The sequence below is a fragment of the Lepidothrix coronata genome, unplaced genomic scaffold (genome assembly GCF_001604755.1).
Source record: "Lepidothrix coronata isolate B3197 unplaced genomic scaffold, Lepidothrix_coronata-1.0 Scaffold74, whole genome shotgun sequence".
In the NCBI taxonomy this organism is placed as follows: Eukaryota; Metazoa; Chordata; class Aves; order Passeriformes; family Pipridae; genus Lepidothrix; species Lepidothrix coronata.
The window spans coordinates 1288391-1305652 of record NW_016690254.1 but is presented as its reverse complement, the minus strand read 5'-3'; the positions used below and the strand labels follow the sequence as shown (position 1 = coordinate 1305652).

Sequence of the window (17262 nt, the reverse complement as noted above, 5' to 3'; positions counted from 1 at the left end):
TATTCTGAGTTCTATTAGATGGGCCCAAACCTCAGCTCTGCTGCCTTTCTATTTTAAAAATAGTAAAGATACAGTACCCAGTGAAAAGTCCCACCAAGCAATTAAGATTAGGGTTTATGGGAAAGATCCTAAATGGAGTTAGGGATTCAAGCCTTTGAAAATCCTACCCTAAGATTACATGAGGTTTCAGCTTCCAGAGGCTGATATGACCATAAGCATTCAGAGCATCTGCTAGGTGACCCTGGAGAAGACAGTGGTCTGTATAAGCACAAGTATAGTACATATTCATGTGTTTCACCATTTTTAAATACCTCTCCTTTTCAGTTTGTAGGAAGGATTCATATTCGGGATATCAATATTCATTCTGGTTTTCTCTAACTTTTGACAAAAAAATCTAATTAAAATTGCTTTATTAGATTCAAAGATAATTTAAAATAAAAGTGTTCTGCTAACTACACTCCAGTTGGTTGCGTGCTAGGTCTTGTCCTTGAGGTAGGCCATAACTCAAGGATGGCTTATTAAGTCCACTGGTAGGTAGTTTTATCTGTTTTAGCTTTTTTTTTCAGTTAAACACCTCATCTTCCTCCTAATCCCCCCATTATGCACTACTGGGTGCTTTCTAAACTAACAGGGCCCAGGTTAGGATTTTATTTGGTAATGGTTAGGATGCAGCAGCTGAGGGACTTTGTCAAAAAGCTATTTTAAAATCCACCAAAACACAATATGTGATATGTAATTACTTGAAAAAATTGTGTACTATAGAAAACACAGCAAAAGCAGCTGTAACTCCTGTGATATTGGTGAAATCGTAACTTAATTAAGATATTGCTGAGTATAAGCATCACAGGTAAGAACTAAACCAATGCCTTCATAAGGTCTTGTGATTGTGTTCATGTTAGTTGCTCCCATGAAGCACATCACAGAGGTGCAATAGCTCAGTCTTCTGTATTAAAATTGTATTTGCATTTTGGTAAGAATTTAACATCTATAAATGTATTTATATATAACTTGATGATGTGTAACTATTTGTCAATAATGAGCAGCTAACTCTGAAGCAGAGTAGATCAATTTAGCTCTTGCTGTTCAGGGGATCTAGATTTCTTTGGGAGCCACAATTTTCCTGAATACCAGTGAATGTGCAGCTACCAACTGAACTGATTGAAGATGAGCAGAGGGGTTAAGATTGTCTGAGTTTGGGGCAAAGATTCTGCAAATTTCTGTTTGCCCAGCCTCCTAAAAGAGCATAAACACGTATTTATAAATACTTATAAAATGTGTATTAATCTTTTAAAAGGGGATAAAGCATGTAAATGTGGTCTTTTTCCGTTTTGTGAAGGGGCAAGGGCTGATTCACTTGCCCATTTCATTTTTTAAAGAGACTTTGGACAGGGAGAAGGAAAGGGGGAAAATATTCTCCACTCATGAAGAGGAGGATGTTGATGCTGCTTTTGCTATATTTACTGTATTGAAGAGTGGGAAAAGCTCCATTTCTGCTGTGTTTGAAGGACAGGTTTCAGAGAAAATGGATGAGCATTCTTTTTATTCAGGCCATTATGACACAGTGGTCCATGACTGTGGAGGCTGGGAACCTCACATGAAAATCCACTGCCCAAACCCCAGAAACAGGAGTGCAGCAGATGCTACTCCTGTAAGCAGAACCTTGGCTGTTCTTTTTCACTGTGCTGGTGGGGGATGGAAAAATAAAGGTGATGAGAACAGTAAAAATCAAAATCCAAACTGAACTGTAGAAAGGTGATATTTGTAGCACCTACTGTATTCATATGCATGTGTGCCACCACAGGTCACCAAATAGTTATTTAAACAGAGAGTTGAAAAGGAAAAACCTGTAACTGGCTTTTATCACAGTGATGGTCCTGGAAATGCCTTCATATCTCTTTAGATTTGTCACTGGAAAAGTCTTCTTGCTCTCATTTTCTGCTAGTCTTGGGGCTCAGCTCTTAATGCAGCCCTATAAAAACACAAACCTGTAATACATGCCTGATTTCAGCTGCAAAAAGGCTTTTGTTCCTACAGTGGCCTCCCTTTGCTGAAAATCCGCTCTGCGTGAGCTTTCTCGGTGTGTAATTACTTGAGGATCTATAGGTAAGACTTTTCAGTACTTAAATAACTGGTATATGAAAACTCCATGGTGAGGCCTTTCATAAATCAGAGGAGGCTTTGGTGCAATTGATTTGATGATGTAGTTCACTCTGGGGGCTGTGAATGGTAGAGTCTAATGAAGAATATTGAAAAGGTTACAGAACTTTCTCTTGCTCTGGGTGTTTTTTGTTTTGAGGCTGATGCTTGAATGGTAGAAACAGTCAAGTTATTAAACCCCACATCTTTCAATTCTATTTACAACACACATATCTTCATTTCAAAACACGCATTTGTCCATGTTTTTTCTTCTGGCAGTGCAAAAGTTATTGTTTACTGCAAAAAAAGTATGCAAAAATTCAATGTAGATCTGTGCTGTACTAAAGGTGTTCATGAAAGAACATACTACATATATATTTGGGCTGGTGTTTCCACAAAATATCAGTGAATCCTTTCACTGATATCAGTGAATCCTTCCAGTGAAGGACAGCAAAGCTTTTCGCCAGTGCACGTGGTTCTTTTTTTCCTGTGTGTCTTTCTGGAATTATATGTCTGGATTTCAGTAAAATATATAGTGATGTTAACTTGGATTTCTTAATTTAGTCAAAAAGACTCACGTTTCTTTCAATACTTCTTTCGTTGCTTTTGTGTTTGTTTGGGTTTTTTTCAAGACAGCAGAAAAGACTAAGGCTGTCTTATTCTGCTTTGGCTGAAAAAATCTTTAGATAGTGGTGTTAAGATTATGGCACAAAGGCAAATGCCATTGCACTCATACTGCTTTTACATAGCAATCACGTTGTACCAGAAATAATAATCTCTTGGTAAGCTAATTTCAAAATGATGATAATGACATTGATCTCCGTTCTAAAGTGCTTTGAGATTTACTGATGAATGTCTTGATGCAAGAAATAGATATAAATTACCATCAAAGGCATTCATGTATAGAAATTCCAAAGAAAATTATCAGAAAATTTAGGTTCCAAAGTTTAATACTGCTGTCGAGATTCTCTCTTCTGCCATTACCATCAGTAAAGAGTGAAAATGAATTTGAAAATATGCAAGGCCAGCAAAGTAACCCTATGTGTGAGCCCCCCCTGCTGCCTCTGGCTGCCATTACCTGGCAAACCTCTTCCCAAGATCACTCCAGAGCTTGCTTAGGAGCTTCAAGAAGCAAAGGGGACATAGTGGCTGGGATAAGGATCAAATTCATTCAAGAGAGAGGTCAAACTGGGGAGGGATACTTTTTTTCCTCCAAACATAACTCTGAAATATGTTTCTAAAAAATGAAACTTTTGACAGACTTTATCGAAGCTAATAATATTGTTTTCTTTCAAAGGTGTAACTATTATTTTCAGAATTTCATAAAATTAAAAAAATATTCAAAATATATAGGACCCTTCGTATTTTTGCAACCTTGACAAAAGATTTTAATTTCACTGTTATTTTATGAAAAAAAACCTCTTCTCTGCTAAAACTTTTAAATGCTGTGTTTCTGATAGAAAAGATTTGGAAACTCAAGTGTGAGGATTTATACTCTGCAGCCTTGCAGCTTCTTTGTTCATTTTCACCTGCTCAGCAGGAGAGGAGAGTGGAGTGAGTGCTACAGCAGGAACTGTAGCACATTATGCTTTTTGTGCAGAAGTATCAATATCTAGGCAAGGCAGTGAAGGACTCAGTCCCCTGGGAATTATCCAAGAAAAGAGACTGCACCAAAAGTTGTGGTCCTTCAAGTAGGAAGTAGGGTTGCTCAGGAAATTGTCTTTCAGATTACATTTAAAATTTAGCATCTATGGTTAGAAATGAGACCATGACAGACGTTGCAGCTCTTGGATGTGCTGTTTTATAACTGGCACCAGTATGAGCCACAGTACGAGAGTAAATGCTCTGTTTTGGTAATTCTGCAGAATTACTGTTTGTTTGCATTTTGGCTTTCCTTGTTCAATTCCCAATATATGATGAAAAAAAAAGTAATTTCTCATTTTGATGAAGACATAAAGCAGATTGGGAGGAATCCTATCTATAAGTACATCTGTGTGTCTCTCTACTCTCGTATCTAACAGATATCTATCTGATATCTCTGGAAAGCCAATGGAAGGAGAAAAATACAGAGCTAGGTTGCCCACTACTGCAACTAATGAGCTGCAGTGTTAACAGTGTAGAGATAATGATGGCAGATTTGGGGAGGAAAATGAAACCGGGAAGACTGCAGGTACTCAAGCAAAGAAAGCTGCTTCATGCCAGCACCTGAAGGTGCCGTCTTTTCTGTGAAACTTTTTCTGAACTGCTGTGTCAGTCCCTGAAGGCTGGAGATTTTACGTGGAACTTAGGGACTTTGGGTCTCACTGAGAGTGAGAGTGGGAGAACAAGGCAAAGCTTTTTCAGAGATTACCTTTAAAATACTAAAAAAAAATTCACATAAGGTTACGTTTTCGGAGGGACTATATAGAGATTCAAGGTAAAACATATGCTGTTAAACTGAAAGTGATTACTTTGTACCTAAAATAGCCCTGGAAATGCTGGGTTAAATATGAAGTAGACTTCATATTTTCTTCCTAAAAATTGTGTGCATGTGCTCTAAATTGTTAAAGAGTTGCTCTCTCTCAGTCTGGAAGCTGCTAAACTTCACCAGTGTATGAAGGTGTGGAATGCTTGCATAGCCTCCAAAATGAAAAAGACGTTACAGGTTTTATCTGAAAGTCAATGATAATATTGTCAAGAGTTTTGGGGGCTTTGGCTTGGACTAAGCTGTTGTTTATAAGTAGTCAAAAGAAGGAAATGATTGCCATTTCTTGGCAAAATTTAGCTCTCCTGTTTGACTTGAGAATCCTTTCATTACTTAACTAACATTGGTATGAAAAATGATGCCAAGGTTCTACACTCTTCTTCAGATGTATGTGCTGCTAGCTGAAAGCCTAGAAATTCTTATGCAGTGGAACTTGTGGTAATATAGTGTCAAGATGTCTTATGTAAAACTTTCAGCAAATTGGGAATCCATCACAAGTCCTTAAGAAAACTCTTTGAAGGCTACAGTTGACCTTGGATTTATAATTGTCATGTTTTTGACATTTCCTTTCTTATTTAAGGTATATATTCTCTTTGCACTGTCTTCATCACAGATACAAGCTGAGATTGATGAGACCCATCCATTAGTTCTGACTTTTTTTCATGACACATGTCTTGTACATCTCCTGTCCCATCTCCAGTCTATGCTTTTCATATTAAGTAATAGTCTGAACTTGTGTAAAAGCATTTGACTTGTAGAGATACAGTGGAAACTTGGTCTTTCCAGTTAATATAGTTTAACCTCTTGATTTTTAAATGTGATTCCTTTCAGGGGTGTAAAGTGATGATAATTCTATTTTACACGCAGGAAGTCATTGGAGCTTAGCCTAAATTTAGGGCAATGCCTGACCCCTCTGAGGGGCTGAGCATGCAGCCCTCATTGCCTTGCCAGATTAGGCCTCCAGTGCTTTGTGACGATTCCCATCCTGTTTTGTGCCTGGTTTATACCATTGACTTTAGCATTGTTATTTCTCCTCTAAACTGGTCTTGGGCATCTACCCTGAAGCCTCAGCCCAGTTATCTTATTAATTAGTGAAACAAGAGTCCTTCCCTTGTTGTACCTGCTGAAGGATGTGCTGTAGTGTGTGTCCATAAGGAAGGTTTGGTTACTCCAGAACTGGAAAGAACACAAACAAGGGACACAATGCAAAGACCAAAAAGAAAATAATATAACAGTCAAAAAGGCTGGGTATCTTCCTTAATTTAGCCAATTCTGAAATAAAAAAAATACTTTATTGACATCCTCACTTTAATCACACTGCAGAATCTGAAGGACATTTCTGGGATAGGTTTAGCAAAGGATTCCTGTTACGGTTGCTCTGGTTTATTTAATCTGCCATTTTTGCTTTCTGACCTGTCAATAAATACTTTGTTCTAAAAGCTGATGGGAAGTGACCGCTGTGCTATTAGTGAGGTGGACATTCTGATAGTGGCACAACCTGCCAGACTGCTGGGCAAATAAAATGGTGGTTTTAGGAACTTTTCTCTTGGGTGAAATAAGGAAATCTTGGCTGACCTGAGCACAAAGAAGGTGAGTATAGGGAAATTGCTTTTATGTCACCTTAGTTCACCTGTTTGTTATTTTTCTGCAAAGAGTTAAACAAAGCCTTTAGAGGAGAAAAAGAGGAAATGGAAGAAGGAAATCAAGTACAGTGGAATGGCATGAGACTGGGGGAGCTGCCAGAAGTGGCCAACCCTTAGCGAAAGGGACCCTGAGAGCATGTTACAGCTTTGCATCCTGCAGACAGAGAATTGCATGGAGGTTTAGGCAAGGAGAAACATACATAGACACCTGCATTGTATTTGCCCCCTTGATGAGTAACTACTGCTCTGTTCTGATAAGTATGGTGGTGTTTTTTTCATTCATAAAAGAAGTTTTTTAAATGCTAGCTAGAGTGGTAATCCACACTGACATAACGTGGAGAGCTGATAGCTGCTGCTCTGACACCAGACTAGCCACTGGCTGTGGAAACCCAGCTGGTTAAGTGAGGACATGTAAGTTCAGATGACCACTTAAATTATATTTAATTTTGAGAAATCTCACAAGAATTTGTATTTTTTTTTTAGAGAAAATGGATATTGTCTTCCCTTTGCCTCCATTGCCACCTAAACAAAATAAAAAATGTTTTACTCTGCAAATAAGTGACTTTATAAATGCAATTAATTTTATCTCTTGAAGTACATTTTCTAGATGTTTTGAACAACTTCAGGTAATTTAAAAGCAAGGAAAGTACATGGGTGGCAATAAAGGGAGAATTAAGAGAAAAGTGTATATACATTGAAGAGGTAATGCCATAACTAATCCTGCCACTGGCTATTGGTGCAGAACCCAGACTCCATGCCTGTTCAGAACCACAGGGTAAGAGTCAAAAAAGTGTTGTGGGTTTTAGTGTTTGTAAACTGTACCTAAGAGATTTTTTTTTTCTCCCCCCAATTTGGACTCTTTATCTCGAGGCTGTTGGCTTTGGTGAGCCAGCCAAACTCTGCCTGAGCTGAATGATGGGTGTTGCATGTGTGCATAAGCATGCAGCAAAAGCTTAGTTATTGTCTATATTATCTCTGTGCACTGGGCTGTGATTTTTCATTTCGCAGCTCTGACACAAATTGGTGTGCTTGAACTGGTGACACAAAGGAAAGGATTTGGACATATATTGGCATGGGTTTCATTAGCCAGTGCACTGCCCTGGTCTGAGCTGCTTTTACAGATAATTCCTGTATTCTTACTCCGGAAGTAAGCAACAGAATAATTCTTTAGGGGTGTATTTTGTGTAATCCCCATATGGGAACAGTCACATCTTATTTCATTTTACAACAGCAGTTTTGTTCAGCTAAATGTTTTCCTTTCCAGAGAGGTGTGAAGGTTGAAAATAGCTTTTCTTTGGTTTTTAACCTGTGCTACATGTCTGTGTCAAGTTATAGAAACAATAAATACGTTTGCAACCCACAAACCCTGCTTTGGTTTAACTACAACTTCACTAGCCATTATGATGCCCTTCAATTTCCATAATTTCAGTCACAGAGAAGGGCTCCTCATACCTTGTAGGGTTTTTGAGATGGGCCAAGTGAAAGGTCAGTGCCCTGAAAAGAGGTTTGACAAGCTGGGGCAAGTCAGGGTAGCTGAACTTCCTGATAGACAAAGTACAGAAAAGGCATCATTTGATTATTGTGCTGCCTGCTCAAATCTGAAGTGCTTTGGATGTTCTTCACGTTGCATCCCTCAGCTATATTTATTCTCCCTGGCCATTATAATTCTTTTTTAGCACAAAGGCCATATTTACTGTGTTTATGCAGATATTAACACACTTTGAGAGATAGCACAAACTGGGAGCTCTGAGGCTGCGTTTCTGTGGACGTCGCTCTTGGCATCAAAGGCAGCGTGAGCTGTTCCCTCTCTTCTCCTCTTCAACTCCATCTGTTTATTCCATTTAGCTCCAACTGTTCACTCCAGGGGTGGCTCCTCAGTTGTGCCATTGCCACTTCTTGCAGGGCTACAGATGAACTGGCTGACCTCAGCTGAATTAAAACTATGCTCAGTCCTTTTTTTAATTCTTTAACAGGATTAGTTGTAAGTTGAGTTTCTCAATCTACTTCACCACAAGGTCATACAGACAAACGGATCTGCAGGACTGAGGGACCTGAGTAACCTGTTTTCCCTCCCAGAAATGTGCCCTGAAATGGTGACCTGAAGCACAGTGAGATGTTAGGACTAATACAGTTATTAAAGTCCTTGTGCCTGAGACTTTTGCTTCCCTTATTAGGATGATTAGAGATAACTATGGGCCAAAATGTGCACTCTTAACACCTTCTCAGAACTGCAGAGAAGGTGAATGGGCATTTAAGGATGGAGTTTGGTTTATTGTTACGTTTGGCTTTTAAACTGTCTTCTACCCTCCTGTGCAATATATTCTAATTCCTCTTTATTTATATCCAGTAATTTTTGAGATTGCCTTTATCATCTGATTGCTATCCCTTTCCCAGCCATGCAGGAGCAAATTTTGGCTTTCTTTGCTGGCTCACCTTTTAACTTCTCTTGTGCCTCTGCTGCTGTCTTTTTCACACTGAATGCTGATGAGGTACTATTTGGTCTGTCTTCAGCAGTCATTTTCTGGGTAATTTCTTTAAGCAGCAAACACTAATTCCTCCCACTCTTTAAAGTGCCATATGGGATCAGATTACCAGATTAAACATGAATCCATTTTTGGATAGCATTTCTGTCCCATGCTAATTCTATTAAAATTATTGACTATCTGGCCAAAAGGACTGCCTTCTAAAGACTTACATGAAGCTATTTTCAGGCTAGAACAAGAAGGGCAAAGGGCCATTTTTAAATGTTGTTTCTTTATCTCAAAGTTTGCACTTATGCAAACATATTGCCAAGTGGATTCCATTTGTTCATGTTAACAGGAACTGCTACAAATGCAAAAATATGTTTTTAGCAGTTATCTTCCTATGAAGCATTTCCAATCCCAGCTGACACATGCAATAATTTTGAAAGATCATGTGGGGGGCCTCAGCAAGAGAATGTGGCCCTAGAGATTATGATCATCATTCAGACAGTAAAGTTGCACACATTTTAGGAGCAGATGATAGTTTACAGGCTGTATTTGATAGCCCTGACATAGCTAGAAATTTGTTAAAAGAACTGGGATGAGGAACGTGTTTAAAGGAATAACACTGTTCTCCTGGATGAATATTTCTGATGCATTACTACGTAGTGGGTGGACTGGGCTTGATAATCAGGGAGGAGCAGCCTGGTAGTAACCGGGTACTTTGTGTTATTCTCTCTTGCTGGTTTTATATTTATTTGCTGAGGCTGTGAGTAATGCATGGCTCAAAGGCATGGTTTCTGTTCTAGAAAGGAAGAATGTACTATGTTTAGTCTGTGGCTGAAAGGTAACTGCTTGATTTCCATACCCAACCCATTGGCTCTCCTCTCCCCTGCTCAGTAAGTGTTATGGTGCAATGTATGGGAATTCCTTCACACTGGAGGCTTCTGAGGGACAGGGGACTACTCCATCAGCCAAAAATGGCATAAGCAAGATTTAAAATCATTAGCATGGCTTCTGCCATTATGCTCTCAGCAGATATTGTAAACTTGCAGGATTTGATTCATCATTTGCATTGGTGCAAAATTGGCCGTGACTGCCAAAAAACAATTGACTGTTCCTTCACAGCTGTTTTCTAATTACATTAGAATACTGTGGTGTCTAATGCAGCTGCTCAGCCATGGTGTGGACCTGCCTTCTCCCAGAGGGACCTTTCCAGAACAGCAACAATTGCTTTGAGATGAAATCTATAGCAGAGGTGGCTTGTACACAGGTAGCAGTGACACTTCAGTCATGGCCAATTCGCTTCTTTCCTGGGAAGCTATCCCACAGGACAGATGACTGCTGAGAAGTCAGAGTTTAGAAGAATAACACTAAAAACATCAAGTCATCTCACATCATGCTGGCACACAGCCCAGGAGTTTGTAAAAATGCAACTTCATCAAACAAAAAGGACTTACCAGAAAAGGAATGGAACAGAAAGGAAAATACCTTCCAGCTCTAACTTCTGATGTTCCTGTGCTTCGTAAGCCATGTGCAGCTTTTGTTACCCTGTTTCCAGCTGTATGTGGTGGAGCTGGAAGAGCTGAAGAGAAGGTGACAGCCTGAGCAGACGAATCGAGAAGTTTCTGTACAGGCAGAGACTGAATGCACCAAATCTCTTCACCCCGGGGAAAAAGGAGTCTCACAGTGTGCATAACAGTGTGAGCAGCAAAGATGTAAAGGGATGTGCAAAACTATAAATGATCTAGAGGGTGCAGAAAGGAGTTGATCATCTCCTGCTACCACAGAATAAGAAGCAGAGGCACTGCAAAATTGCTAGGCAGCAGGAAAATACTTTTTCTTCATAATGTAAAATAAATTGAGATTTTCATTGATACAAGGTAGTTTGGATACCACCACATGTTTAAAAAGGTTTAAGAAAGGATTAGACAAATTCAAGACAGAAAGATGCAACCAAGTTTGTTAAATGAAGTAGTCTGGATATAACTTCCAATTCAGGAAAACACAAAGTCTTCAACTGACAGAAACTAGAAGTTTATGTTAGGGAAATATCATCTTGCAGCTTTGGGCTAAATGCGGACGGATCAGTAAAAAGATAATTTTTCATCTTTCTTCAGTTCTCTGGATATTTTACATGCTTTATCTTGTGAGAATGTACTACTGAGACTCAAGCTTGGAAAATTGTTTTATTATTATTTTCATACTTCTGTTTTTCTGAGGGAAAGAGGTTCCCATTACACCGTGCTTCAGCATGTGCTCTGCTGGTAAACTTCAAGGAACACAAACTTGTTTTCCCTCTCCCCATCTTTCTGGCTTCTCAGACAACTGTTTTGGATTTTTTGTCTATCATGTCACAGTCCCTTGGTCTCTCTTATGTTGAGCTGAGGATACTTGGAAGAGGACTTGAGGCAGGAACAAGCATATCCTCAGGCAAGAGCTAAAAAGCAGTTAAACTGGCTCAAGTAGCAAACACGAACAGAGTACAACTCTAGAGTTGGTCGTCTGTAAGGGAAAATTTACTTGTTCAAGTACAAGGTGCCTTTGGCCTAAGGCAAAGGAGAAATGAGAAATGAGACATATCCTTATGGGGTGACCTGGCTTTTTTTTTGTGGTTTTCACAGGCAAAGACAGACTAAAAACATCTTAACCTGTAGATTTTTTGTCTGCAGGAAGTCCTTGGCTATATCGAGTTTCTATTTAAGTAGTGAAGAAGTTATCATCTTTTTTACAGTTGAAAAGATAATGAGGAGGCAAATTAGGTGTAAACCAACAAGATGGGAATGTCTGAGTCAGAAGATGGTCTAAAACAAGACAGAAGTAGACTGCCTTCACTGCACTGATGAGTTACTTGATGTCCAGATAGGATATTACCTCTTTTAGTACTGAAGAAGATTTAAGAGAAGAGTAGAAGTAAATAATAATACATATTATTTTGTACATATAGTATAAAATGTTTATAACTCTGTCTGCTACCACCCACTGCTGGTTTTTTTAGCATCTCTGAGAAAGAGCAAATATAAAGTAACACATAAATAATACAAAATAATTATTTGATAACACTAAAGCTATTTTAAAACAAACATTTTAAAACCTTTCTTAAAACTGAATCAAATGAAGATACCAAACAGGGAGCCTAAAGATTGCTTGTGCATATTTTTCTTTTTCTTGTCTGCAAGTAACATATGTAAGAAAAATCAGATCTCTTCTGATTTGAGCAATATGGTTACAAAGTTTAACAACATTTAAAAAATAATTGTCAGAGCATGATTTAAAGAATTTTAGCCATGCCTAATGGTGTGATAGAAAGAGTAACCTGGGTTAGCTTTGCTAAAGGCTTTCATTATCCTCTGGGTTATATTGACAAAGATGACTCATATATCTTACTAAAAATTATTTGAAATGGAAGGTGGGTGTTTAGTTTTCTTCCTGTCCTACAGAGATTATTGTAGAGGATGACACAGTAGCTGTCATGTGAGAGAACTAAATAGTAGGGGCAGGTAGAATGGCTTAACTTAGCCCATCATCTCAACTGAAGTGATTAAACAGTTTAGAATTAGGGATGTTTGGGTTCTTTTTTTTTTTCATTTTCCCATTATATATTTTAATACCCTGGAGCCCTTATTCAGATTTGTGCTTCAGTGCTTAATGATGTAAAGAGAGAGGGTTCCTGCTCTCTGTCATTCCCATAGCTCACTGGCTAAACATGGCCATCTGCTGAATTTGGGGGCTGCAGGCTGGCAGACTTGCCAGTGCATATAAGAAGTAGAAGTCTTATTTTTGGGACCACACAAATCAGGACAGCTGCAGCTACTGACACCTCGAAACATGACACTGTGAATATTAAATATTGCCAAAGGGATGACAGGAAAACTACTGGCATCTTTTTAAAAAGCTATTGTTTGGTCCCGAAGGGTTAAAAGGGAAAAGTGGTATGCATAAAGGCTTTGGATAACCCAAAACAGGTTGCATCTGGGCTTGTCTGTGCCACATTTTCTACTAAGCAAAAGTTTTATAGATCCATTCAGAGCTGTTATCACTGATAATGATGATGACCTTGTTTCTGTCTAGCAATGGAAGGTCCTTTGATGTTTCTCCTTCTCATTGATGAGAAGCGAAGTAAGGTTCTGAGTCAGGAATTTCCCCTGGTGAGGTGGAACTGTGTAACAGACAATTAGATCCTAGAAGATCCCAAAAGGACACACATGAATTACATCTAAATTTTCCAGCCAAGACATTTTTCCTACTTGAAATAAGACCTGAACCTGACTGGTAAATTCACACTACAATTCTTGTTTATTTTTCTGTGTAAGAGAACTCCAAACATGGGTTATCCAACCTTCTAGAGAAAGTATTCAGTGGAAACAGCAGATGTCCATGTAACATTCCACCTAACACTTTTCTAAAATTATTTAAACTATCAAACAAGAGAAAACCATAGTTCAGATATGTTGGTGGTGTGATGTTAGAAATATATAGTAGATTTGTTTCACTTGTAATTTCATCAGGATAAGGGAAAAGTTACAAGTAGTCTTTGGTATTTAATTATTATTATTATAGTGTATTATTATCATTATTATTATTATTATTATTATTAATATTATTATTATTATTATTATTATTATTATTATTATTATTGAGGTTTCAAAAATATACCTTATAAGATAGGGAAATAGCCAATCTCTTGCCCAGATATCTTCACGTAGGACACAAAAACTAGGACTCACAGATGACATTGATATGAGAAGGATATATCCAGATGACTGTGACATTTTTAAACATCTTTGCTTTCTACCCTTTCTTGCAGATCAGCTAGGCAGCATCATCTTTTAGAGGAAATCGCAATAATAAGGAAAGTGTCTGGGAGTAGAAGTAGGATGTTGTGAAGATACAGTGGAAGGAATTTGTGAGAAAATATAGTGAGGGCAAAGAGGCTCCTTTCAGCGCAGAGTAGGGAGGATGGGGAGCAGTCACAAAGGGTCAAAGGTCTGCAATAGCAACAAGCACTGACGAAATTTGTTTTGCTGTATTGTGATTCAGAGTCATCTTTCAGCAGTAAAGTTCTGTAAGGTAGGAGGATGGTGGTTCTCTAAATCTGGAAGATTGTTCAGTGAAAATCATTGCTGGTGAATTTTCCCTATTATCCTGAACGCAGTTCATAGTTTTACTGACAGCATAAGACGTAGTATCAGCATGACCCCTGGGGTCTACTGAATAGTAACAAGTAAAAGTTGAGACAATATGGAACCACTTTGCATAAAAACAAATATAAGAGTAATTGTAATTTTTAAATCCTGGATTCAAAATGTAGGTGTAAAGTCAGAGAAGCACATATTTACAGAATTCATAGTTTGATGAGTTTTAAATGAATAATGTATTGACCCTATATATGTTCTTGTGCATTTAAGTAACAACTACAATTTCCTTTGATGCCCAGACCTGTTATAGAGACACCTTTCATTTTGCTTTGTTGTGTTTGGGTGGTATTACCCACTAAGCTGTTTTTCAGTAACAGTGAATATGTTTATCTTTCAGGGATATATCAATACATATTTAGATTCCTGTTCACTGCTAAGAATATTGAAATGTACAAATCAATAGATCAGTCATGGTTGTTTAAAGAGGCTTCTGTTTTGTTGTACATCTGCCTTTACATCCTCAAATGGCATGCCATCAAGGGTCCTCACTGTTAGAAGGTGCTTAGCCCAACATATGAAAATCAGTACCTTTCGTAGTATCTTTTAATTATTTTTTTTTATCTTTTTGGGCACATGGAATTATTCTGAAGAGCAATTTTGAAGACTAGGTTGAAAGACTATCCTTTGGATATTAAAGCAATTAAAAGCCAAGAATATATTTGCTTTAGTTTGCTTTAGCAAGTTTTCTGTTTACCAGTGGAACTGTCTGAATATAGAAAGTTTCCATTTATGCTCATGACTGCTAAAAGTATATATGGCTCTATAGAGCAATGTTGGGTATCAATATTGTATGCCTTTTCACTTTCTGTTAGAGAATGGATAATTTAGGGTCTAACTTGAAAGAGCACTTGGCTCCAATGATTCTGGTAATTGAAATGTATGGGAATTCTGCTTAAATACAAATCTAATCAGGATATCACTGATAGCCCAAGTGAAATTCAGAGAGCTTTAATACTTTGATCTATGAAGGTCTTTTCTAATAGGAAGGGGAATTAGTCTTGGTGGCTAAACAAACCACGTTTACTTTCTTTTATTTTCCTTTACCTCAGACGTGTTTATGTTTGAAGATCACTCCAATTTTATTCGTTTTTTGTTTTCTCTCTTTGTGTTCACTTCAAATGCCCTCTTTTCCAATTCTTCTGTGTGATTCCTCAGATCTCTTCTTTTCCACAGCAGTGACCTGATACTGCTGTCTTACTCCTGTCTTGCAAAAAAACCCTCAGCAGCAACAGTATTTTAGAATAATAGAAGGCAGTTTCTTTATTGTAATTTAAAAATTGAGCCAATTCTGACTGTGCATGAAGTGCAGCCTCAGCAGCTCTTGGTCTGGCCTCTTTGATAGATAATTATCTGAACAATTCCTTTTTTGAGGGAGAGTACCAGGATGCCAGATCCACAGCTAGCCAAAATTGATGACCTCCAAATTCACAATATTCAGAAGGAAATCAGGCAAGTTTTCTTGACAGTCTGTTCTTTGGTTTTCATTGCCTCCATGTGACTAGTATGTCCCTGCATCATATTTCAGAAGCCTTTTCTCATCATTGTGTTTCTTTTGTCACAGGGCCCATCACACCACACTTCACTAAAATACCCGACATTTGTTAATGACATCTCTGACTTGATGCCTCTATCACTTTTGTAACAAAAATGCTTTGCACTTCTGCTAATAATTCCTATTTATGGCAAGAGAAGGACAATTCAATGACTGTGGTACTTTCCATTATTCAGAATGACATAAAATTAGTTTTTTTCAGTTTGATTTGCTCTCTTTGACCCAAATTTACAAAGCCTCAAGTTTACCTAAGTCCCTGTGTTTGCTACTTACTCTTGAGCGACAACTTCTTATCAACCCAGACCTTCTGACAGATATTCAATAAAAGGGGAGAAACTACAAACAAGAGTGCATATTTCCTTGCCTTCTCTGCTGGGGTGCATATATATGAACAACCCTCTGCTATGTTAGACATAATCACTTTGGTTCAGAGTGAGATAATAATAGGGGTGTAAGTGGAAATTTGGTACTTTGATTCTCATCTTATAGTTATGTGTGTGTGTGTATATTAATTAATAGTAATAATAATACTATTAATAATTGTAATAGTACAAATAATAAGTAGTAGTAGTAGTAGTAGTAATAGTAGTAGTAGTAGTAGTAATGTTCCTCCTTCCTCCCTTCTCTTCTGCCTGCTGTACTGATAGAGTTTGGGGAGTTTTTCAGTGAACCAAACCAGAGAATCTGGCCCTAATGTGGAAATGTCAGTTTTATTTACAGGGCTTCGGATCTTTCGTGTACCTATGCCACATAAGTTTGGTGGCATCAGGTTAAATTCCTGCCAGATAGATCCATTCTAAGTGAGAAGATAAGAGAATTGTAACTCTCATACACAATTTGAATTTTGCAGCTTCTAGCTTTAATTTTTTTTTTTAACTTTACACCAAGATTTCTGAGCTCCTCAGCCAGCTAAGGCAGATGAATATTGATGAAGTGTACTAATGGAGATAAGTAATTTTAACCTAGATATTTTTTTTTCCTTTTTACCACTTGTGCCTCACAGATATGTTGTATTACTGTCATTCCAACAGACTTCTAGTTCAGTTTACCTGAGCTGTTGTGGACAAGGGGTTTTTTTGTGTAAGGTTTATGGCATAGTTTGACTAGTGCTGTTTTAATGTCTGTGTCAATAGGGTCTTAATCACACTGAAATCTCTGGATCTCTTAGATTTACCAGGAGTTCTCCAAGGAAATCAGAATTGCAAAGGCTGGAGAAAGCCCTGGAGGCTTTCCAACTTAATTAGGAGTGAACTCCTTCCCTGTAAATGAAGTGGTTCTTTAAAATGACTTAGAGTCTCCATTGGCATCTTCTGACAGTGCTATGATGAAGTACAAAATATTATTAGAATGATGTTCCCCTCTTGTGACACTCTCTTTCTCTCATATATCTTATAGAAATAGCCATATTTTGTGATTACCCAGAGCATTATTTTCCTTGTACTGAGACAGAGTCAAAAAAAAAAAAAAAGGTTAAATAGTTTTAAAAGCACTGCAAAATATTAGATCTCTGTAGCATTGCAGTCTGGACTTTTCTATTTTTAAATACAACATTGTGAATGTGAAACAATCATTGATGGAAAAGTTCTTTAATTAATGGATGAGATAAAATAATTTATAATAGACTTAATCCTTAAAGAGTCACTGTCTTGCTATACTACATATTTAAATGATGGTGCTGTAAAAAATAAATTGCACATCCTAATATTTATTGCTTTATTAAACACTTTTTTCTGCAAAGAAGGTGTGATTTTCCACATTGGTCAGGTATTCTTATATGCCACAAAACTGTGAAAAAACTGTTTTCCTT

General features: G+C 37.7%; 1 protein-coding gene and 1 long non-coding RNA gene across 3 annotated transcripts in view; both read left to right on the top strand.

The window, feature by feature from the left end:
- PTPRN2 (protein tyrosine phosphatase, receptor type N2) overlaps window positions 1-17262 on the top strand; it is a 577227-nt gene that overhangs the window by 403429 nt on the left and 156536 nt on the right. The window lies entirely within an intron of this gene.
- Window positions 1616-15352, top strand: LOC108499503. 2 transcript variants are annotated; one of them, XR_001875551.1, is made up of 4 exons: window positions 1616-1648; window positions 2035-2103; window positions 13513-13775; window positions 15275-15352. It is a non-coding gene; the product is annotated as an uncharacterized LOC108499503 (long non-coding RNA). The 2 variants fall into 2 exon arrangements; XR_001875552.1 differs by lacking the exon at window positions 2035-2103 and having other exon boundaries at window positions 1622-1706.